This window comes from Lactuca saligna, chromosome 5 (genome assembly GCF_052625555.1).
Source record: "Lactuca saligna cultivar CGN05327 chromosome 5, ASM5262555v1, whole genome shotgun sequence".
Classification (NCBI taxonomy): Eukaryota; Viridiplantae; Streptophyta; class Magnoliopsida; order Asterales; family Asteraceae; genus Lactuca; species Lactuca saligna.
The window spans coordinates 139,161,333-139,187,877 of NC_136421.1; positions in this window are offsets into that span (position 1 = coordinate 139,161,333).

Below are 26,545 nucleotides of genomic sequence, written 5' to 3' on the forward strand. Positions count from 1 at the left end.
TGATGATGGCTATGAACTTCTCTTCAACAAGAGAGAAGGAAGGATTGTTAATCATATGAATGTCACTATTCTTACTGTAAATGGACATAATGACATTTATGTTTTGGATACGTATTCTGCAGAAAACTCTCTTCATCGTTACTCGTTTTCTTATGCTCAGTTTCATTTAAATTGGCTGTGACACAAGATGTTATCCCATTTGAACTTCAATAACATTTCATAGATCTCGAGGAATAAGCTTGTTCGAGGACTTACTAAGATACAATTTGTCAAAGATAAGCTATGTTCAGCTTGTGAAAAAGGAAAGAAAACCAAGTTTTCCTTCAAGCGAAAGTCCTAGTCTTCCATTATCAAACCTCTTCATCTTCTCCACATGGATATTTTTGGACCAGTCCCTATTATGTAACACCGTAAATTTCAAGACAAAATTTTCATTTAAAATAATCATTTTATTCCTAGAAACACTTGTTTAAAATCTCATTCATAGTCGATTTACAAAACATGACTCCATTTTTTTTTACTTGCATAGAAAACCAGGATCCTCCAAAATATTACACTTTCTCTGGTGTGTACAATCAAACCGGTGCCATCCCGTGATACTGAAAGAAACCTGAAAAAAACATCACACAAAACACTGTAAGCACGAAGCTTAGTGAGTTCCCCAAAATACCACACATAACACATATTAGCCACTCGAGGCTATAACTCTATGGGTTCGTGCACCCAAACTCTGTGAACCCTCAGGTTCTAACTCTGGGAACCTTCCGGTTCCAACTCTATAAACATGCACAACATAAATCACATAGAAATAATGCAGTACAATGAATCACGTACAAATAGCATACAAATACTCTGATCACATGACTCTGGTTACCTACTCAAGGTAAAGTATAGTGAGAAGACTCACCTGGCAAACAGAAAGCAGATATCCCCACACTTGAATCTCGAACCCGCCACCGCCTAAAACGTAAGGAAAATACTCTCATGAATATAACTCTCGAGACTAGAATCAACCCTCTCATGGCACCCTCTTAAGGGTAAAAGACTATTTTACCCCTCTCTTGGCCCAAAGGCCACATCACTGACCAAGCCCTAAAAGTCAACGGTCAACTCTTGGTCCAAGTCAAAGTCCACCGTCAAAGTCAACCCTCCTGGTTGACCCTACTCGCCGAGTCAACCCGTCGACTCGTCGAGCTCCCGTGCTCAAAACTTCCCCAATCTGCGACTCAACTCGCCGAGTCACCCCGAGACTCGTCGAGTCCCACAACTCTGAGTCCACTCGCACACAACTCACCGAGTCATCCCTTGACTCGCCGATTCTCGACTCAACCAGAAAATATTTGGGACTCTTCGACAAGACTCGTCGAGTCCAAGAACAGACTCGCCGAGTCTACGGCTATCTTCAACCTACTCGCCGAGTTCCAGGCCATCTTCATCCAACTCGTCGAGTCCACCCAAGCGACTCGCCGAGTACCACCGGTCTGAATATATTCCGAAGCATTCCAGGCCATGCAACTGCTCCAAGACATAGATCTACTCTCCTACCACTCATCCATCACGTAAAGTGGCAAACTTTACGTGAATCCAAAGAGATCTAAGCCGTTTGCACATTGGGGCTAGGGTTTGGGACATGTAAGCTTCACTAAACACTCCAATACAGGGACTTTCATGCTCTCCGATTCTTCTCCCTTCCAGATCTGAGGTAGCAACCTCAGATCTAACCTTTAGACTTCCCATTTCATCCATAGACAAATTCTCACAAACCCCAAAATGAAGAAACAACATAACAACAGCTCAACAACAAGATATTACCTCTAAATGATGCCCCAACAGCAATGTAATTCGAATCCAAGCAAAGCCCCTTGCTCCAAAGCTTCAATCTCCCAAAATTCCTTCAATAATTACTTCTCCAAGCTCCAATCCACTCAAAAATGGTGCTTCTCCGTGATTTAGGGTTTTTTGGGGCTCAAGGGGTGATAAAGAGGCTGGGAGGAAAACATAGTGATCTTTATATAAGGCTCAACCCTGAGAATTAGGGTTTTCTCCACTCAGCGCCTACTCGCCGATTCCATTACATTGACTCGCCGAGTTGACCACTTAACACGCGACCAAGTCGCGACTCTACTCGCCGAGTCCGCACATGGACTCGCCGAGTCACTCTTTCCTAATTTAGTCTTTTAGCCCTTCAACTCTACTCTTGATATTTCGGGATGTTACAACTCTCCCCCACTTAAACTAGGCTTCGTCCTCGAAGCCTACAGCAACTCAACTCCAGACATACTCCCACAACGTGCCACCTGGCCTTAATCGGACCAGATCTCATAAGGCATACCCATCGAAACTCGAACACACTTTCCCTTTCCTTACGGTGCCCTGACCACCGTCTCGAACCGGGCACCGGATGTACCCTCTGATAACCACACTCAACGATCCGACAATTACCCATGAAGCATCACTGTCCCAAATCTCAACAATCACTCGACCCATAGAGGTTAGAAACCATGAACCATCGGATCCCCGATCCAAATCCCATTCTATCCAATCCGTGACGACAGAAAGGCCTACTCTTCAATCCCAGAACAACTCTCATGAGTCCTCTTCTTGCAATCAAGCACCCAAGCCGCACCAAGCTTCTCACTCTCGGGTTAGGAGAACCCGTCGCACTGATGACATATCTAACATCCCCATGAGTCACCACCACTACGCACATGGCCCTTGATCAGAATCAAACTGGGAGTCCAGACTCCATCCCTACATCCATCCAGAGACTCTTGGATCTACACCCGCGTAATACCTTCCGCATCCTCAGCAGACATCCCATCATGATGTCACTCCATACCACTGTCACAGACACAATGTTCGACCATCATACTCCAAATCATCCATTCTCACTACAACTTTCCACTTCCGCGAATCGAAACTTTCCTCAGCAAATGAGGGTCCGACACTTCCTCCCATACAACAACACAAAGGGTGGCATACCAATGCACTAAAGATGGCTGTTGAAATAGGATAACTCAACCAAGGATAAATACGTGTCGCAACACCCTCTGAAATCTAATACACATGCCCGAAGCATGTCTTTGAGCGTCTGAATCGTTCACTCCCTCTGAGGTGTCCTCGGACATCATCATGATATGCTCTAGCTCATCTCATATCCCTCTTCGAGACTGGGCACCAGGTCAGCTTTTGACTCCACAGCTGAGCCTCCAAAGGTCACCCAAATCATGATCCAAATATCCCACTAACTTCCTCCCCGACCACTATCCTGGCCCCATGACACGCAAGTCACGAAATTCTCTTTTCCTTATGCAAGAAAGTACAATCCAACCGAGGATCGTCTCCACTCTAATCTCTGGTTTCTGCTGCGCATATCCCTTGCGCATCTCACCACATTCCCGGATAGAGATGGGGACCCCAGTCTCGCCCCCGGTCCAACATCCAGGCTCCAAAAACTCAATACTAAGGCTACTCAAGCCCAAAACTCTTCCACATCATACACTGATCGGAGAACATTCCATCATCACACTCTCTTGCCATCTAGTGAGCACTACGGCTCCCCGCGGTATCACAGCGCCCTCTGACTAGTGAGTACTACGGCTCTCCGCAGTATCACAACACCCTCTGACTAGTGAGTACTACGGCTCCCCGCAGTATTACAACACCCTCTGACTAGTGAGTACTACGGCTCCACGCAGTATCACAACACCCTCTGACTAGTGAGTACTACAGCTCCCCGCAGTATCACAACACCCTATGACTCCACTAGCTCGTGCTCCACAAACTATCATAGGCGGCTACCCATACTCGTCTCGAATATTCATCACAGACTCTAGAGGAAATCGTCATAACAGATGCCCACCCTTGCGAAGATCCACTTTCCCAAGTAATCTCCCTGGATGCCCATACTCGAAGGGCTCTCACTAGATCCATAGATACCTGATATACCACAAGTCGCCTCAACTCAAGTTTTACGAATAACTTCGAAATAAAGATATCAATACCCGGTTACCTCGGGACACCCCCACCGAACATCACAAGATCCTGCCACAACCACAGATCTCCTGCCCCAAGCACCATATAGATGCAATAATACATTCCCTCTGAACCCCATAACTAGATCTTCATTTTTCCCAAGTTGCAACTTCGGTGTATTCAATTTCTCAATTGCAATACGAAGAAACGCAAACGCTACGAAATACGCTGATAATTCTCCGAAACCCTTTTTCCCGTCGCTTAAAATCCAAACAAGGATACACATACCGACCCGGGAGTTGGCTGCCCAATCATTCTTTATCTACTTGCCCCAACACTGACCAATAGCAGATTCCTGACTAATAAACACCTGTTGTGGAGACATTTATCCTTCTCAAACAAGTACTTCCCGCATTAACTCACTCTGACCCCTTTCCTCGATCACCGACATCTCTGGTCTCATGATTTCTTACTGCACATCTCTATACTCCACTTATAACTGCTCTTGACAAATCTCTACTTTGTTACATACGGCACCCGGTTCTCCCCCACTTAGGGTTTGAACCATCACCAAATAGCACACAACCAACCCATAACTATTTTCTCTAGCAAAATCGCACCTGCCCCCGGAAAGTGCTACACAATGCCCGATAATCCCCTTTAAGGAAATGAATCGACCTCATATACTCTGAACCTCTGATGAACTCCTCAAGAACTTCTCGTCACGTCTGCCTCTAGTCGTTCCAAATCTCGTACCAATCTAGTACCAAACAACTCAACTGCTCAATAACATCCCTGGCTCATAGACTGAACCATAAAATCATCGTACCCCTCACCTCAACTCATTAACCAGCGCTCCAACACTGGGATCATCCCAAGATCAGGAACCCACTCCCAAACTCAACACCCCATGGACAGAAAACTCTCTGCACCGCTAAACTCGACTGAACTCCCCACTGATACCAATCCCATACACCCGACTAAACTCAATTAGGTATAGCGTGGCCCTCGACTATCTCAGTCCAAACTGACTATCTGCTCATGATAAATCACTGCCTCGCAGCACACATGCTACCTGATACTCTGGGGGGAAATCATCATCAATGACGACCTGCAGGGTTTATCCCTAAACCCAAAACCAAAACATCATGCTCTCATATTCTCATACGTACATAATCAGTACCTCCTCGATCATAGGAGGTGACATCTCCTTTATCGAATGATCGCTCAACTCAGATCGAAATTCTCCCTTCCACTGACTCCTTACTAGAAGACTCTGAGGGACCCTCGATCTCCCTCTCAAGGGACGCCTCTTCGAACCTACTCATGACCGAATAACCGGAGAACCACAAACATCCTTCACTACAAACCATGGTACTCATTCCATGACATCTCTCCTCAATATGCCCCCGTGTATGGTACCCTAACCATAACATCACTCCCCAATCCGCTCCGATGTATGGTACCCGGACCATAACATCACTCCTCAATCCGCTCCGATGTATGGTACTCGAACCATAACATCACTCCTCCATCCGCTCCGATGTATGGTACCCGGACCATAACATAATTCCTCAATCTGCTCTGATGTATGGTACCCGAACCATAACATCATTCCTCAATCTGCTCTGATGTATGGTACTCGAACCATAACATCACTCCCCAATCTGCTCTGATGTATGGTACCCGAACCATAACATCACTCCTCAATCTGCTCTGATGTATGGTACTCGAACCATAACATCACTCCCCAATCTGCTCTGATGTATGGTACCCGAACCATAACATCACTCCTCAATCCGCTCCTTAGAACCTTCAGAATACTCCCTGTATCAAGTATGGGTCCTCTGCTTTCAGTAGTACGGGCCCATAGTACCTGCGACATCTACCCATACTTTCCACACGGACCATCCCAGAGCTTCTAAGTAGCTGCTCGACCTGCCCTTTCACTAATCCCATCGCGCGCGCTCGCTCTTCAGCGAAATTCTCTACTCTGCAAGCACACTCATCTGGATAGGGTTACTCCCTAGGCTCTTCCGTTGTCCTCCCACTTCTTTGCTATCAGCTGCTGAAGAGCTCCTAATGATGCCAACCATCTACCTCCTGAATATCGTCATATTCACTTGGTAGCTGACTCCCATCATCGAGAGTTCCACAAAGCACAAAGCAAGCAGCACTCGAGAATCGAAGAATACATAGGACTCCCTCTCTGTGATAACTCCACCTTCTCGGCTCATCATCGAAAGCACCACCAAATCTGCAGCTCTACCCCTCATGGGTTCTAACTGGATACTCTCACTCATCACATACTCAAAAGCATAACGCATATAACAACGAGTCCTAGGCTAAGGCATCACAGATCAGGCCACTCTAGTCCTAACATATGAAATACCTAGCCTGTCTCTAGCATGCAATAATATCTCATAAAGCGCATCATAAATATCTCATAATCTAGCATGCAATAATATCTCATAAAGCGCATCATAAATATCTCATAACACAAAAATAAGGGTATTTTGGGAAATCACCGTTCGGGCTCTGGCTGATTGTACACACTTCTCTTTCTTGCTTTCTCTTTGAACTCTTATTCATTTTTTTTTTAGAAAATTATTTCCTTAAAACTTTTCTTACTTCCTCAGTTTGAGTCCAGATTTACCCGAAGGCGCATCCGAATCCCTCAAACCAAGGTTGTGATACCAACTTGTAACACCGTAAATTTCAAGACAAAATTTTCATTTAAAATAATCATTTTATTCTTAGAAACACTTGTTTAAAATCTCATTCATAATTGATTTACAAAACATGACTCCATTTTTTTTTACTTGCATAGAAAACTAGGATCCTCCAAAATATGACTCTTTCTCTGGTGTATACAATCAAGCCGGTGCCGTCCCGTGATACTGAAAGAAACCTGAAAAAAAACATCACACAAAACACTGTAAGCACGAAGCTTAGTGAGTTCCCCAAAATACCACACATAACACATATTAGCCACTTGAGGCTATAACTCTATGGGTCCGTGCACCCAAACTCTATGAACCCTTAGGTTCTAACTCTAGGAACCTTTCGGTTCCAACTCTATAAACATGCACAGGATAAATCACATAGAAATAATGAAGTACAACACATCACGTACAAATAGCATACAAATACTCTGATCACAAAACTCTGGTTACCTACTCAAGGTAAAGTATAGTGAGAAGACTCACCTGGCAAACAGAAAGCAGATATCCCCACACTTGAATCTGGAACCCGCCACCGCCTAACACGTAAGGCAAATACTCTCATGAATATAACTCTCGAGACTAGAATCAACCCTCTCATGGCACCCTGTTAAGGGTAAAAGACTATTTTACCCCTCTCTTGGCCCAAAGGTCACATCGCTGACCAAGCCCTAAAAGTCAACGGTCAACTCTTGGTCCAAGTCAAAGTCCTCCGTCAAAGTCAACCCTCCTGGTTGACCCTACTCGCCGAGTCAACCCGTCGACTCGTCGAGCTCCCGTGCTCAGAACTTCCCCAGTCTGCGACTCAACTCGCCGAGTCACCCCGAGACTCGTTGAGTCCCACAACTCGTTGACTCGCCGATTCTCGACTCAACCAGAAAATATTTGGGACTCTTCGACAAGACTTGTCGAGTCCAAGAACAGACTCGCCGAGTCTACGGCTATCTTCAACCTACTCGCCGAGTTGTTCATACAACTCACCGAGTTCCAGGCCATCTTCATCCAACTCGTCGAGTCCACCCAAGCGACTCGCCGAGTACCACCGGTCTGAATATATTCCGAAGCATTCCAGGCCATGCAACTGCTCCAAGACATAGATCTACTCTCCTACCACTCATCCATCACGTAAAGTGCAAAACTTTACGTGAATCCAAAGAGATCTAAGCCGTTTGCACATTGGGGCTAGGGTTTGGGACATGTAAGCTTCACTAAACACTCCAATACAGGGACTTTCATGCTCTCTGATTCTTCTCCCTTCCTGATCTGAGGTAGCAACCTCAGATCTAACCTCTAGACTTCCCATTTCATCAATAGACAAATTCTCACAAACCCCAAAATGAAGAAACAACATAACAACAGCTCAACAACGAGATATTACCTCTAAATGATGCCCCAACTGCAATGTAATTTGAATCCAAGCAAAGCCCCTTGCTCCAAGCCTTCAATCTCCCAAAATTCCTTCAATAATTACTTCTCCAAGCTCCAATCCACTCAACAATGGTGCTTCTTCGTGATTTAGGGTTTTCTGGGGCTCAAGGGGTGATAAAGAGGCTGGGAGGAAAACATAGTGATCTTTATATAAGGCTCAACCCCAAGAATTAGGGTTTTCTCCACTCAGCACCTACTCGCCGAGTCCATTACACTGATTCGCCGAGTCGGCCACTTAACACGCGACCAAGTCGCGACTCTACTCGCCGAGTCCGCACATGGACTCGCCGAGTCACTCTTTCCCAATTTACTCTTTTAGCCCTTCAAGTCTACTCTTGATATTTCGGGATGTTACATATTAAGTCAAGATTTGGGAAAAAGTATACTCTCGTTATAATGGATGTAGTTTCAGGATTCACTTGGGTAGTTTTCTTCAGAAAGAAGAGTCATGCCGCCGATGAAATCATTTCCATCATCAAGCAATGGGAAGTTCTCTATGTTCATAAAGTAACGCAATTACTTAGTGATCATGGAACTGAATTTAGAAACTCCCCCTAGACGATTTTTTCTCATTTTTCGGAATCTCTTAGAATTTCTATGTTGTTAGAACTCCCTAAAAAAGGTACTGTAGAGAGAAGAAAAAAAATATTTATTGAAGAAGGAAGAACAATGGTTGTTGAAGCTAGTCTTCATTTGTAATTTTGAGCTGAAGCTGTCAACACAACGTGTTATACCCAAAACCGGTCTATTATTGTTAAGCATCATGGGAAAACTTCCAATGAGCTACTTAAGGGAAGGAAACCGGACATCTCTTATTTTCATATGTTTGGGTATGTTTGTTACGTCTTGAATCAAAGAGATCAGTACTCAAAATTTGAAGCTAAAACTGATGAATGAGTGTTTTTAGGTTATTCCAATTGTATCCAAGGCCTTTAAGGTATTAAATATTTCAAGGAAAACTATTGAATAAACAGATTATGTCACCTTTGATGAAGACTCATTCATTCATAATCGAGTTGATCATCCCTCATGAATTCTGAAAGAACTTACCTACAATCCGTCAGGAAAACAACGACGGAAACTTCCGGGAGCGGCAACGTCATTCGTAGTATCACAACAATCATATCATAGCAATCAAAGTAAACACAACCATTACATTACAATATGCATATTTACAATTGTTTGAGAACATAGTTTATACATAACATTATATAACAAAACATAAAGACGAGACTCCAAAAATGCTCCGTCTTCTCCAAAAACTGGGAAAGTACCTGTCTATCGTTGCCCTGAGAATACAAGCGGTTTTAAAAATGTATCAACATAAAGCTGGTGAGTTCATAAGCATGTTTTTGTATTGAAAACTAGTCACTTAGTTTGTATAAATAGTTTCTTTCCATTATAAGTAAATATCGTTTTGTATTGAAAACCATTCTTACCAAGTTATGAAATATGCACGTATGTTTACCAAGAAAATTCAACATTTTCTAACATGTTTGTTGTTTTCGGTATGAAAGTACGTTCTATTTGAAAACCCTAGGTGCCACCAGTATTTAATGTATGATTATTCGTAAACCCTGGAATACCATCCAATATGTATAGTAGTTTTATTACTTAAAATAAAACTATAGATTTTATCCCTGGAACACCCTCCAGTAAGTAGATAAGTACTTTAATTACTTAAAATAAAACTATAGAAGAAAGAAATCCTGTAAACAATGATTAGTTTATACTTACTGTGAGTCGTATAACCATACTAATATGATTGATGACCTCCTTGATGTTTCTTCAGGCGTCGCACGATTATAAAATTTGTCACCCCAGGTGTGCCCGCCTAACTGTAGCTAACAGTTCAGGTGTGGGATTGTCGGTCCCGAATAGATCTACCCACAAATTTCACGCTCTCCTTACAGGAGACTCTGGTTATACTACCGGTGAGGATTTAGTGGTACCCCGAGGGGCATAACGAAGATAATCTCACAATCCTATGTGAACTAGTTTACGTGTTTGTTCGGTTGTTCTCGATTTCGAAATCGTTTGTAACAGTATAGAGTATAAACAATTATACATAAAATAATTATTTAGTATGATATTCTAGTTTTGTATTGGTAGTAATGGTTAAACTAAATCCGACATAGTTTATATGTTTGACTTTGCATGAAGTTTGAATCCCTAAGACTGGTAATGAAATCCCAAACTATACCTATTATAGTTTGAATAGTTGTTAAGTTCATGTAAGGTTTTGAAACCATGCAATTATAAATTGAAAACATCCCTTATGCTCCGCATAATACAAAAAGGATAATTGTATCTAAACGTTTGATAGAAAAATCATTGTAATTGCATCAGTTTGTAAGTTATGAAAACCTTTTATGTTTAGCTTGTATTCCTCCCCTGAAAAAATGAAAAACTCGGAAAAGTGTAGGGGTATGAACTCACAGTTTAACGTAGGATTCAAGTGTTCAATTGGTTATAAGCATCGAGTGTCAACTGATGTTTTGTACGCGTGTGGACCCTATTAACATACATTGCACATATATGTATTAGATTGGGTATCTCATGACAAATCATGATGGGAAAACCACCCTAAAGACTTGGAATCACTAGAACCAAGTGTCCCATGTTCCTTACTTAGTGATCTTTACAAGTTTAAGGCCAAATATGAACATTAGAGTGGCTGTATGGCCATTAAAAAAGGCGTGCAGCCAAGGAGTGCGGTCAGACTTGTGTGTGCGGCTGCACACAGAAGTGTACGGCCGTACAGGTGGTGTGTGCAGCTGTACACAGGAGTATGCGGTCGTACACTCTTTATTTGTGCCTGAAATGTCGATTTTGGAGGTGTTTCAAGTTCCAAACTAAGTCTTATTTCGATATAGAGGCCATACTCTCACTTTGGAGGGTATTTGAGTGTGTGCGGCCACCTTATGAAGGTGTGCGTCCGCACTCCTTCAAAGGATGAAGAACACAAAGAACATGCAGAGTTTTAGGCCTAGATTTAAGTGTTTTACCTGTACAGCAAGCTAGATGGTGGAGTTAATCACGTTTTTGAGGTCCTTAGAGTGTTCTTGGAGGAGATTTTTAGAGAGAGAAGTAGAGAGAGAGAGTATAGTGTATCCAAAGAAGAAAAAGTGACTGAAAGGGGGTTCTCTACTATATATAGGGTTGGGTGTGTGGCTGGGGGAGTGTGTGCGGCTGGCCGCACACGTGGATGTGCGACCGCACACACCTTCTTTGGTGTGTTTGGCCCGATTTTGTGATTCTACACACTTTCTAACCCTTTTTAAGACTCATATCTAGGTTATACTAAGCCTAAAGCACTCATGTGGACCCAAAATTTCGCTAAGAGATGATAAGTTCGAGAGTAATATTGATATACAGATTAATTGTATAGGATTAAAAGTTTCGGGTTGTCACACCCTGTTCCTGATTTATTGCCAGACAACACTGAGCCTAGTGTTCCTAGTGTTGATTATATCATCATCTCTCAGCCTATCTCTAAAGAATAACATGTCATCCCTAAAGAACCTGAACCATCCAATCAGGAATACTGTACTCAAAGTAATACAAATGAAAGTTCTAATCCAAGAATTCTTCGAGATCATCCTGAATCTCAAATCATCGGAGATGTAAATTCTTGGATTCTCACTCATAGCAGAGTCAGCAGTAATTTCTGCATGTTTCATGATTTTTTTTCTCAATGATTGAATGAAAGAATGTCACGGATGCCTTGAAAGAAGCTGACTAGATCAAGGAAATTTTGGATGTGCTGAACGAATTTGAACGTCATCGTGGGTGGACTCTTGTTCCCACGCCTCATGGAAAGACTATCATTCACACTCGCTAGGTATTTAGGAACAATATGGATAAATATGGGATCGTCATAAGAAACAAAGCTAGACTTGTGGCTTGGCAACCCGAAATTTCTATTTGTACAAACCCTACATTTCAATCTAGTCAAACTTACTTCTGCTAACTTTTAGCACTTTTGGTGTCCGTTTGAGCATCCTGAGCTTTAATACATCAAAGGAATAAGTGAATGAGAGTGTCATTTGAACTTGTAACCAGTCAAACAAGCATTAAACACTCAAAAGAGGAGTTCATGGCCAAGACACTTGGGTTTACGGTCGTAAAATACAAGTGGCCGTGAACCCCTTGTATAAAGATGACACTTAGTCATTTTTTCATTCGTTATTCACACTTCTAGCTAGAGAAATCGGTTTTCCCTCCCAAGGATCTTCAAGCTTTCTTTCAAATCTACACAAAAGTACGTAAGATCCTTCCATCTTTGTGTTATACATCATTTCTCCTTGATTCATCTTTGAATCCATCCATGAATTCCATCTTTTTTTCTAGATCTTCAAGATCCTCAAGAACACCAAGAACGCTTGTGTGTTTTGGGCTGAAAACTCCCCTCTTTAGCCTTCAATTTGTAAGTCCTTACCTCCTTTACATGTTTATAAGTTAGTATAATGAGTTAGGGACTTGAAAACACCAAGAATCAAACAACCAAGGGAGTTTACGGCCAAGGCAATATCCCTTGGCCGTAAACTCTAATAAAGGGTGCAAAGTTGGCCTAAACTCCTTCCTAAGGCTTAGATAATGGTCGAAAACACCTTCCCCTTGAGCTAAGGACCTTAAACATCGAATTGGTGCATGTCACCATGGGTTTACGACCGTAAGCCCATAAGGGCCACAAACCCTTTGTCCGTAAACTCGTGGAGAGTTGGTCCTTGGACCATAAACTCTAAAGCAAAGCCATACAACCCCGGGATGCAACCCTATGATCTTATAACACTTGAATCAAAGTGCTTTCCATGTTCTAGGGTATCTTTACTTGCTTAGTTAGTGTTATAATCACTAATTATATATATATATATATATATGTGTGTGTGTGTGTGTGTGTGTGTCTTTATATGTTAAATAGGATCTGTGTGTGTGTTCAACTCTTCACTTGATACCTAGCACCTTATCCAAAACTTTCATCCAAACCACTCACTACAGGTGAGTTCGTACCCCTTAATCAACCTTTTAAATGATTTTTAATTGCTTTTATGGGGGGGGGGGGTGGAAATATAAGTTGATTATAATAGTTATTATATCAATCACATGTGATTAATAACTATCAAATAATGGATTTACTAAACTTTTAAACTGTTTTACCAAACAAATGACTTCAAAACTACTTATCAAACTCTTTTACATGTTAAAATCTTTACTAAACTCACTCTTATATATCAAACCTTTTCTTTTATAGTTTTCAAACTTATATATTGTTAAAACCATGTCTAATACATATATAGTTATATAATTAAGGTTTGAAGGACTTAGGACTAATAACTCACTTTACTTCTTGTTCCTTGTTTGTTTTTGGACTTAGAGTACCTTGTTATTTGTCTGAGTGTCGTTTGATCCTTAGTTATGTATTATGTATATATGTGTAGATATAAAGGCTTTTATCTTAGTTCAATACATTCATTCATGCAAACAATTATACTTGTAAACTAGAATAGGTATATTTTAGGGATATACTACTCATTACTTCTAGTTCAATGAAGCATACAAATAGTCAGTTCATTCATGAGTCAATACTTACTATTATGAGAAACTATACAACTATACTATGATGAGAAACTATAGAATGATACTATTATGAGAAGCTATAAAACTATACTATGATGAGAAACAGATAGAGAATACTATAACGAGAAACAATACATTCACTACACTAGTACATACAATATTGTGACAACCCGAAATTTATTTCGTCACTGTAACCCACTTCCGTTAATAAAAAGTTATTTTTATTAAAGTTTTACGTTAACTTTTGAGTAAAGTAAATCCATTTGGGTTATTGTTGTATTTTTCATATTCGTCTGAAAGCAATAAAATCACGTGAAATACCCTCGATTTCTTTTGGAAAAATTTCTAGCTCACGACTAAGTTGGGTTACGGCCATTTAATCAGGTAAAATCGTAAACTCCATTTTATGTCGGGATTGGGTGGATCCCCAAATGGCCGTGAACTCAACCCTATATAAGGGTTGAGTGGTCACCATTTGAACCTTTTTCACACCCTTAGAGCTTTCTCTCTCTACTCTCTCTCTACATCTCGGGATTCGATTTAGAAACGCCCCTTCAAGCTTCACAACTGTAAGTTAACCTTCCTAGCTTGTTGTTTAGCCTAACATGCTTGAAAATTCTTGATTTCATCATCCAAAAACCCCAAGAACATGTGTTTACGGTTTGGGAGCATCCCAAAACCGTAAACACCCTAAAAGGGGGTTTTGATGCCCCAAAAACCTTCCAAAACCATTCCAATGCTTGGCTTATGACCTAGAAATTTGCATGAATGATCTTAGAAACCCAAAACATGAAAAGAAAGAATTAAACATGAGTTTATGGTTTGGGAATGTCCCAAAACCGTAAACACCTTTTTAGGGTGTTAAGGTGCCCTTAAACACCTTCTATAGTTGAATAAGTGACTAGAACCTTGTATGCCTACCCTAGAAGCACCAAAACATACAAGAAAGTGAAAAAAATGAGTTTAAGGCTGTAAACGCATGTGTTTATGACCGTAAACTCACCAATAGAGCCTTCAAAAATCGTAAACTCCTATTAAGGTCCATTCCAAGCTCCAATCACTTCCATAGCCTTTGATTCAACCCTAGGACCTTTCTTTGTGAAGCATAAGACCTTTGAGCACCCAATACCACTACTCCCATGAGTTTGCGGCCGTAAACTCATGGGGATATGGTCTTGAAACTGTAAACACCCCTAAGGACTTACACTTGAAGAGTAACCTCCTTAACGAGGCCATACATTCCTTATAGGCAACCCGTATCATTCCTCACAGTTGAAATAAAGTGATTCCACACATTAGAGTGTATTTACTTGCTTAATTAGTGGTTTAATGACTAATTAGATACAATTATGCATCACTTCATGATACATAGGATCCTCGCGTGTGTTCATGTCCTAAATTGACACCTAGTGTCCTACCCGGCACACCCACGTCAGGTGAGTTCATACCCCTACACCTTTTTCCGAGTTTTTCATGTTTTCACGGGAGAATACAAGAAAAAGTACAAGGGAACTTGTACTCAAAACTTATAATTTCGTATGAAATACTTACATGTTCAACATGCTTTTAACACTGAAAACCGTTTTACCAACAGATTAAGAAATTAACTTGTAGAGTTAGTTTTTTTTCAAAACCAAAACAAGGTACTTGTGAATCTCATCATAAAAGGTTATATTTTATGTTATATTTTATAATTTACAAAAGAATCATGCCAATCATAAAATAGGATTTTCCATATTATTACTTGTAAATTCGTTATTTTTAAGATTGGAGACATGTCCTTGGTAACACTCCCTAGAGATACGAGAGTGTAGGACTAACCCTGTAACTAGAATCTCCTGGAGGAAGAATGTGACTTGTGTGTATAGATCTATACATGACTGATTACCCGACACCTTGCTGCTAGCTACAGTGGGACCGACATGTCTACGGGTGACAAAGTCATAAAATGATACTGGCCCCCCGTTACGAGCCATATCTAGTTTATTGTATGGTTATGGAACTCCCAACTTAGATGATGGAGATTTACTTTGGTAATAATAAACCTACTGAACTAACCTCAAAGTAATAATTGTTTTGATTACTAGAGGGTATCAAAAATACCCTTAGGAATTAGTTCACTACCTACTTATTAATTTTATATGTGTATTAAAACTGATGCACCTCATCTAGAGTAACCGAACTTTCAAGGAAACTGCACATAACGATACAAGTATGGTAGATACTTGTACACTTCATTTCCGGATCGATAACCAACCATTGACTTGTAAGGAAAATATGGGTTTTTCCTGGGATAACTTAACTTTTCATAAACATGTTGTTTAACAAATGGATAACCAAACTTCTTTTATAAGAAAATACGAGATTTTCTTGGATAACAACTTTTCATGAAATCAAAGGAACATTTTCTTTCACCAGAAATCAACTAATTATGAACTCACCAGCTTTATGTTGATATTTCTAAAACTTCTTGTATTCTCAGGTTCACGTTAGACAGGTATCACACTTACTTTTGGAGAAGACGGTGCATATAGAAGTCTCGTCTATACTATGCTTACTATGTACAATGGTTGTGAAACTACGCATGACGTCCTCCGCCCCGGAACGTTTCCGCCGTCGGTTTCGGGGTCTGACAAATACATATACAAGTATACTATAACATAAATGCGAACCACTATTTCGGGGCATGTCATCACTACCATGGCCCAATTTGTAGCCAGAGTCTCTTGGAGGGAGATCATGAATTTGTGTATAGATCTATATTGGATTGACTATCCTACACTTTTGCTGCTAGCTGCAGTGGGATCTGCAGGTCTACGGGTGCCAAATGTCATTAATTCCAACGTGTTTCATTGTCGTGTTTATAGTCAATAGTATGGTACAATCAAATCACATAATACCTTGATATAAATCCAGTTTAAGGTAGTTAGTACAGTAGTAGTTGCTATAATACAACACTATAGTACTACATTAATTTCCCCTTTGCATTCACTTTGTGATCATTTCACATAAACAATAATGTATAAACTATATTTTGTTAATGATAGTTACACGAGGGAAAATTATACAATTTTACAAGAAACAAACATACAAAATAGTTGGGCCTTGGTAGATGGCTACTTTTAGTAGAAAATATAGGATTTCCTAGGAGTTACAAACATTTAGAAACATTTAAGAACATTTACAAACACTTATAAACATTCACATACTTTTACTACAAAATTTACAAACTCATACTTCAAACACTGTTACAAACATTTTGATGCAAACAATGACACTAAAATGTTTATGAACTCACTAGCTTTAAAGCTAATAAAATCTTTCAAACTAACTTGTATTCTCAGGTCATCAGTAGACAGGTATGGATGCTAGCTTTTGAGAAGATGGAGCGCATTCAAGACTCATCTTTTATTTTGATTTACATTTTTGGTGTCTTATAAACTATATAGAGCACACTTGTATGAAATTATACTATTAATGCAATGGATGATGTTGTTTGCTTGTTTACTTTTATTCTGTTTTGTGATAATGTACATGACGTCCTCCACCCCAGAACGTTTTCCGATGTTCCAGTTTTAGGGTGTGACAGTTTTTTGACAACCGAATGGTTAGACTATGATGTAATACTTTCTCCCATTGCTAGACTTGAAGCGATTTGCTTATTTCTTGCCTTTGCTTCTTTCAAGAATATCAAAGTCTATCAAATAGACATCAAGAATGCCTTATTATATGGAGATCTTCAAGAAGAAGTTTTTCTAAAACAATGTCTAGTGTTTGAAAGTGAAGATTTTCCAAATCATGTATATCGTCTTGATAAAGCTGTCTATGGTTTAAAGCAGGAACATGGAGCATGGTATGACACATTGGTGAGCTATTATCTTGCAAGTGGATACAAATAAGGAAAGATTGAAAACACTTTTTTCATCAAGAATTTAGGATCTCACATCATTCTTTCTCAAGTGTATGTTGACGATATCATCTTTCAATCCACTAATAATAAAATAAGTTCTGAATTCACTAAGATCATGGCAAGGAAGTTTGAGATCAACATGATTGGTGAACTAACATTATTTTTGGTTTTGTAGGTTAAATAATTAACTGACAGAAGTTTTGTTTATCAATCTTAATATATTGCAGATATGTTGAAGAAGTATGGTTTTTCTGATTGCAAGCCGACAAACACTACAATGTCCTCATCAACGTCTATTGGTGCTGATCCAAATGGCACTAATGTGAATGTAACTTCGTATTAAGGAATGATAGGCTCTTTGTTGTATCTTATTATGTATTTGTTATCAAGCGAGTCCTAAGGAATCTCAACTTCTTGCTATAAAAAGGATCTTTTGTGACTTAAAGCATACACCTAATCTTGGGTTATGCTATCCTCATGATTTTGAGTTCAAGCTTGTGGGATACATTGAATCTGATCCTGGTGGATGTGGCATTGATCCCAAAAGTACTTCATGAGGGTCTCAAATTCTTGGAAATATATTGGTGCATTGGTTGTAACGCTCATGTTTCTAGGCTATGCATTAATATTGACATAATGGTCTAGGTTAACCTTTGTAACTCATTTAGAAGAAATGAAAAGGAATTATGTGAATTTTATGTGAATTATGTGTTTTATGCCTAATTATAACGATTTAATTAATTAAGAATAAAAATGAGCGTCAAAAATAAATATTAGATAAAGCCGATATCGTTACATAAAGTTGTAGTGGTCGAAACAAGGATTTCGTGGATACAAAGAATACCAAAATCTGAGAAATAACGAAGAAGTTATAACCTATCGAATTTTCGCGTCAAAACTGACACGATGCTGAATGTCGTAAAAAGTGAGTTTTTGATAAACTACTTTTTAGCCTTAGTAATCTAAACGAAAGTCGTAGTATTTGTTAAACCGAGAAGTTCGATAAAAAGAACGCCCAAATCTGACTTCACATGAGGAAGTTATGATTTTTCGAAGTTTCAGCTTAGCAGTAGACAGCTAAAAAACTGGAATTTTAAATCGAACGATTTTTAGCCGACACAACCTAAATGAGAATTTAAGGTCTCTTCATTAGTAGCACAATGGTAAAAATTCTGACTAAAACAGTCGTCGGATGAAGAAGCTATGAATTTTTAATGGATTTCCTGTCCCGGTCTGTTAAAAATAATAATATAAAAATTAAATTCAAAATTAGTTGACGAAGTCTAAACAAAAGTTGTAGTGCGTAACTTTAGCAAGGCATGCATATAAAGAACGTCAAAAATAGAGCTCGTATGCAAAACTTATGGATTTTAGAAGTTTTGGCGCGAAAAACGAGAAAAATCCCCAAAACCGAGGAATTTCGCACACGTGGACTTCGGCCACGTGTCCTCGCCTCGCATATGCCACATGACCGAAATTCTGATGAGTCACCTCGCATGCGAGACTGCTCCGTGTCTTTTTCTGATTCGACCGAACAGCGGTCGAATAGCTATCCGACACGCCTCGCTTCTGAATCCGCCTCCTGTCGCAACCCCTCGCATCCGAACAACTATCCAATCAAGAGCCTCCAGCGAGGCCTTCGCATGCGCAACCCACGTGCAATCCATCCCCTACGAGCCTCGAATCTTCGCCACCTGGAAGCTTCTCAACCGTCCGATCAGAAGCTCGCCCCTATAAATAGAGAGGTGCGAGACCACCTGGGTATATTTTGGAAACTTGTCACTTTTAGCCCCTAAACCCATATTTCGTTCATTCTAACTTCCCCCGAAGCCCCAGTATTGATTATAAGCCTCAGAATACTCCACGAAGTGCCCGAGAAGCCCGAAAAATTTATCTTTTTCGGCTTCAAAGCCCGAACCTCGCAGAGCTCTGTTTCTCAATAAAACTCATGGTTTTATTAGAAACGATGGTTTTAGGCAACGAAGTGCTGCCCGATTATCGTTAAATCAAGTAAGTGTTTAGCTACTTTCACCTTACACATATATATGAAGTATTTTACATAAAATACATGTTGTGTGAATATATATTGTTTGTTTATTTGAGATGGGTGTTGAAGGAATGATTTATACATGTTTTTAAATAATTTAAACTATATATGTATTTTTTTCTACGAAAAATGATGGGTAAAACATGGGTAGATGAAATAGTGGGTATGATGGAAGGTGAGTTGGATAAATGAGATGATCAATAATATTGATCATGAGTTGAGTGTGAGTGGTGAAATTTGAGAGAATCACTTACCCAAAATGTTGGCCCCCGTCATTTAGCAGAGTACGGATGACAACCATGGACTATTCTAGACAGTTTGTGGAACACTGGCAGACCCGCAACCTGTAGGTGTAATGAACTATATGTTCATTTTCTGTACTCTAAAAACCCATTGACATGTATTATAGGAGAGAATACCTTTAAATAATATTGTCGATAAATGAGAGCTATGGACTTAGAACATGTTGAATAAACCTTGGCAGCTATGGATTAGTTCCCGTTTATAAACCCCAGTCACGAGGTGACTTTGTTTCTATTCCTTAGGGTGAATCCTTAGGAAGGAGTGATAATTGATTCTTAGGGTAAAACCTTAAGAAATAAATAAAATAATGGGGTTTGGGGTAATTCGGTTGATTGACTGGTGTTTAAACATAATAAATTTATGTATTGTGGGTTGAAAACCCTATATGCTCTCCAAGCTTCCAAGCCTGACCGACTCAACTGTTTATACTACAGGTAGAGGACCCCGAGCATAGTCGGATGATGATGATGAGTGATTTTGGATTATAGGCCAGTAGTTACAAATAACTGTTGTAAGGCTTATAATGTCTTGTTTATCCATTTGATATGTATCAGAACATGACATCCCAAGGTTTTGATATAAAAGGAAATGATATATTTCTTAAAGAAAGGTTTTGACAAACTTTTATCATATTTTGTGTTGGGGACCAATTCCGCAACATCTTTTATAAAGATTTCGCTGATTTGATTTTAAAAAGCACAAATTAATTCGGTCTTTTCCTATCGAGAAATTAGGGGATGTCACATTGGTCCTGCAAGAAGTAGACATTAGTGGCTTGCTCTATCGCTAAAGCTAAATATGTAGCTGCTAGAATATGATGTGCTCAGATTCTATGTATTCAAAATCAGCTCTTGGATTATGGTCTTAACTTCTCTAAGACCTTCCATATGTTGTGACAAGAATAATTCCATTCAAATGATATAGAATCCAATGCAACATTTCAAAACCAAGCATATTGATATTTGTCATCACTTCGTTAGGGACATCGTTCAAAAGGGAAAATGGAGTTTTTCTACATTTCATCCACTATCAGTTGGCTGACATTTTCACCAAGTCATTGGACGGGATGTCTTTAAACAAATTGACTGCAGATCTTGGCATGCTTTCAATGACATAATTGTTTTCTAACTCTTTTAATTTTACATTTCTTCTACTTGCTTTCTAAAAAACACAGAAACAAAAAAACTAATGTTGGTTTTATTATGTTTACAAATTTTTACATAGTTTCTAAATCTTTTCTTCTAGTCTTTACAAGTATTCTCTTTTCTATCTTATTCATCTTTCAGGCCTATCAAAGATTTATCTGCATCTCCTTCCTTCAGAGATTGTAACAACTTGAGTCATGTAAAACGATCTCAATGCTCTTGGTGTTGAGAAAACAGGTGGAATCATGTCCTCTTATTCTTGTGAATACCCTCTTTCTTCTCCACTCACTGTTATGGATGCAAGAAAAAATCATCAATGCAGTAAGTCTTATTTTCATCTACAGACTTATAATTCGATATAACCTCGAATGCCCTCGTGTTGATCATAAGGACATGATGGTTTCATATATTTGAGCTAGTTAACTCAGTGATTACAAATACTAATGTCTGCTTCTCTCTTGCTCTTGGTGAATATGAAGCTTGGAGTCCATATGCAACGTTTCAATGATAAATGGCTTCATCATTCTTGGTTTATAGTAAGATGTATTGTGTACTGATGTGTTTATCTTTACTTGTATTTTCTTTTATAGCCAGAGTCGAAGGGTAGATATCTCAAGGAAAGGAAATTAATTAATGACTGGTTATTTCAAAATATTTATCTTTGAAGATACTTCACACAAGATTTTATGAAATGGCTATCCCTCTGAAAAGGCTGTATATTCTTTTTCCTTGTTTGACTAACTCTTTTCGTATACTATTTATTAATCTGTCCAGTACCATATTAAATGAATTGATGATTAAATTTTCAGTTCTAGACTACAACTTAACTTTATGATATGAAAGTGAAACTACTTTTTGTTGATAAGTTAATATCGGTTATGATTATTGCTGATTTCACCTCAGCATGACTAAAAGAATCCATTATTTATTCAGTTGATTCTAAATAAAACATGACGATTCAATGTGATATACCACATACTGATAAAAGTTTGAAACATTATATCGATGTTTAGTCTATGTACTATAGGCTATCACATGTGCCAACCCATTCATGCCCTTATATTCTTCTATAAGGCTTTATGATTCAACATAATGTACCGTATGCTGATGAGAGATTCAAAAAAAATTATGCCAATGGTTAAGCTAAAACACCACCTCTTATCACACACATCAAATTATTCTCTCCATAAAGTCTTCTTTAGAATTTTATGATTCAACACATGAGACCAGATGTTGATTAGTATTTGAAAAATCTGTACAATGGTTATATCATTGTCTGTGGTATATTACATGCACTTACCCATTCTTTCCAATATTTCTTCTATTAAGAAGTTAATGATTCACTGTATTAGCCATACACTGATAAAAGTTCAACACTCTTTGCCGATGGTTACATTTCATACCGGAATATATTACACAGATCATACCACTCTTGTCCTTTTTCTTCTAACAAAAGTGATTAATGAGTCAATGTATGAAGCCACACACTGATGGACTGACATAAGATACTTTCAAGAATCAGAAAATTAATTGCTAATGTTCGATATTGATCTGAGAAGTAGCACAACATCAAGAATGGATATCAGAGACTAAAGTTACATGGAAGATCTTAGTTAAAGAGTTGAAAGAGATTAGAGCTCGTAAAAGAGATGAAATAAAATCACATTACCAATTCGGATTTGAATTCAGACATAAATTCATTAGGAAGATATCGAAAAGTGAAGTTTCAAAAAAAAATCTATAGATCTCTTACAAAGGAGATTTCGGATTAAACTATCCATGCGGAGAATTCTTGGATTTCTGATGTACATATAGTGATCCTTTATTATATGAGATGTACATATAGTGATCCTTTATTTTCCGAAATGAAACAATTATGTAGTAAAAAACGTTTAGCTCAGAATTATTTGGCTTTTCAATGTTTCCATCATAGAGTACAGACTTCTAGGAAATAATGAGGATCATGCATCATCATTCCAATTTTTTTTTTTCAGAAAACTACTAAATTTAGTTCCATCTAATTCCTTAGTTAAGATAGTTGCAATCTTATTATCAGATAGAGAAAAAATGAGCTCAATGTTACCTTTTAAAACATGATATTTAATGCAATGGTACCGAATGTCAATGTGTTTGGTCATGTAGTGTTGGATAGGAGTATGAGTGATAATGAAAGCACTATGAGAATCACAGTAGATCAGAATCTACTGAAATCGGTAACCATAGTTTAGCAGCTAAGCTTTCACCCATAGAACTTGAAAGGTGCAACTTACAACAACAATATCTTCCATTTCGGCTATTGAACACGCTATGAAATTTTGCTTCTTCGAAGACTAGCTAACCAATCTTCCACCCAGAAATTGACAACCATCGGATGTGCTCTTCCGATCAGGTTAAGTCCACCAAAATTTGAATTCGAATATGAATGAAACAAAAAGCTTTCATTACCTGGGTAGAAAATTTCGAGGCTCTTTGTTCCTTTAAGAAATCAGAATATTTGTTTCATGGACAAGAGGTGAGAAATTTTTGGATTAACCTAGAATCTAGCACATAGAAATGTAGAGAACATAATGTCAGGACGACTTGCTGAGAGGTATAACATGAATCCAATCGTTCCCCTATACTTCTTCTGATCAAAGGCTTCACCAGATGGGTGCGATAAGATCTTGTGTCCGAAACCCATTGGAACATTTTCATATACACAAGTGTCCATTGAATACTTCTCCATAAGTCTGAAAATGTATTTCTCTTGGTGAATAATGATTCATTGATTTGTTTGTTTGACTTGCAATTTGAGAAAGAAACTTTACTCACAATTCATGCTCATTTGGAATCGGCTAACCATTAGATGGGATAGTCAGCAACCATCGCCAGATCAGTTGATCCAAAGATGATGTCATTGATACATATATATATATATATATATATATATATATATATATATATATATATATATATAAAATAACATTAGATGCTTTTGGTTTGATCCTGGGAACAAAGTCAGATCAAGAATTCCTCTTTGAAAACCAGAACGCTTCTAGAAAACAAGTAAAAGTCTCGTACCATGTGCAAGGAGCTTTCTTTAGTCCATACATAGCTTTCTGATGTTTATAGTAATAGTTTGGACAGGATAAATTTACAAACCCGAGAGGCCATTGAAGGTAAAATTCGCTATCAAGTTCACCCTTGAGGAAGGAAATTTTGACTTCCATCTAAAAAACTTTGAAGGCCTTATCAGCAGTGTATGCAAGAAAGATTTGGAAAATTGATCTGCTGCAACTTGAAAATCATCAACATTCGATTGGAGGGTTGGATTTCATTCATGCCCTTGAGGCATGGAAGAAGAGGTACCCCCTATCAACCTGAGATTGGAGCACTTCAAAATAAAATGGAGGAAAATTTAGGGTTGGACCATATATGTTTTTAGAGATAGGAGAATTTGGCGTTGAAGATGGTCTTGATCGAGATTTTGAGTAAAGAGCTTTTTCTATAGGTCCAAATAAGCTTTGGAAATCAACTTGATAAATGACTTGAGGATTCAGAGGCCCAGGAGGTAGATCATCGAAATCCAAGATGTGCATTGTAACATGAGTTGGTTCTAAGTTCCAAAAAAAGTTATCATTATAAGTGATGTCAAAGATTTGTTCAATTACATAGGTACGACGATTGGTAACCTGGTAAGCTTTTGATTTGGAAGAGTATCCCAAAAATACGACTTCATCTAGCCTTGGATGAAACTTGATGAGTTGATAATGGTTATTTTTGATGAAAGATTTACATCAAAAGATGTGTAAGAGAGAGATACTCGGTTTCCGACCATTCATTGCTTCAAATGGTGTGTTGTTGAGGTGTCATTTGATGGTACTCTGTTTTTGAGTAAAAAAAGTGGTGGAGATTGCTTCAAATCAAAGATAAAGGGGAAGATTTGCAAAGTTCAACACTGATCGAGCAGCTTCAACTAGAGTTCGATTTCTTTTTTCAACAAAATCATTTTGTTGTGGAGTATAGGGAGTAGAAAGCTTATGTTCAAGGCCTTTGTCAATTAGGAACTTTTAGTTTGTGGAATTAGTGAACTTAGATCCATTGTAACTTTGAATTCTTTGGATGGGAAGTTTTGTCATAACATCAAACCCTTTGATAAAATTGATGAGCTCGGAAGTTGTTTTCGACTTCAATCTCAATAATAAAACGCAAGTGAATTGCGTATGGTCATCAGCAATGACAAGAATGTACTTTTGGTGATGCAAGATTTCAATGGCAAATAATACACATAGATTGATATGAATAATTTCAAGTGGTTAGGAAATTGATTTTTTGATCAGAAAAGTTCGACTTTTCTTGGATTGCTTCCTACATTCACAAGCAGCATAAAGATGATCATTCTCAAACTTGAGGAGTGGCAAACCTAGAACAATTTAAATAGAAACCAGAGCATTGATATATTGGAAATTCAAGTGTGCAAGCATCTGATTCCATAGCCAACTGACATCAGGAACTAGTTTTGTAAGAAGACATATTTGAGGCTTTCCAGCAATCATATTGATATCGAGAGGATACTTATTTTTTTCCGATCTAATTTGATGATACATTCTTTCTGATCTTCTTTCATGACGTAGCTATGATTTTTACCAAACTCAACTCTCTAATTTGCATCACTGAGTTAGGATACACTGATTAGATTGTGCATGCGATCATTAATATAAGCCACATTGGAGACATAGAAGAGGTCGTTGGTTAGCATGCAATAACCTCAAATTTGGGAATTCATATTCTTGCAATATGTAAGGTAACCAACACTTAGAGTTGACTTGATATCAAGTCAAAAATCCTTCTGCCTAGTCATGTGCATGGAACAAGCACTATTAATGTAACATATTGTATTTTATTTTGTAGCACAAAAAGCCTACAAAATCAATGAGTTTTTGAGTTTTTAGGCTCCGAGTTAGGCTTAGGAACTTTACCATGGGCTTTGGAATTGGCTTTTGATTTTCTGAACAGGTGGTATCTCGGAATGCTATTTCCACGATTCCTTTAGGAATATGTAGAATGTCAGGATCTTTTCATTGATCCAAAATCCATACTCCACTTTTAGTTGCTTAGAAACTGCTTTCTTCAGAAGGATAGTGTTTTGAGATGGTTTAAGAAACATTGTTTTCCGTGATGGTTCATTTGAATAGTCATTCTCTTTAACTTTCCATTCACATATCATATTTTAACCTTTTGAGGTGTCACACCCCAAAACCGAGAACGGCGGAAACATTCTGGGGCGGAGGACGTCATGTATGCATCACAACAATTGCAAAGTAGTAAACAAGAAATAACATCATCCATTGCATTAATAGTATAATTTTAATTGCAATTGTTTTCTTTCATAGTACAAGACAACATGATAACTGATCAAAATAAAAGACGAGTCTTGACTGCTCCGTCTTCTCTA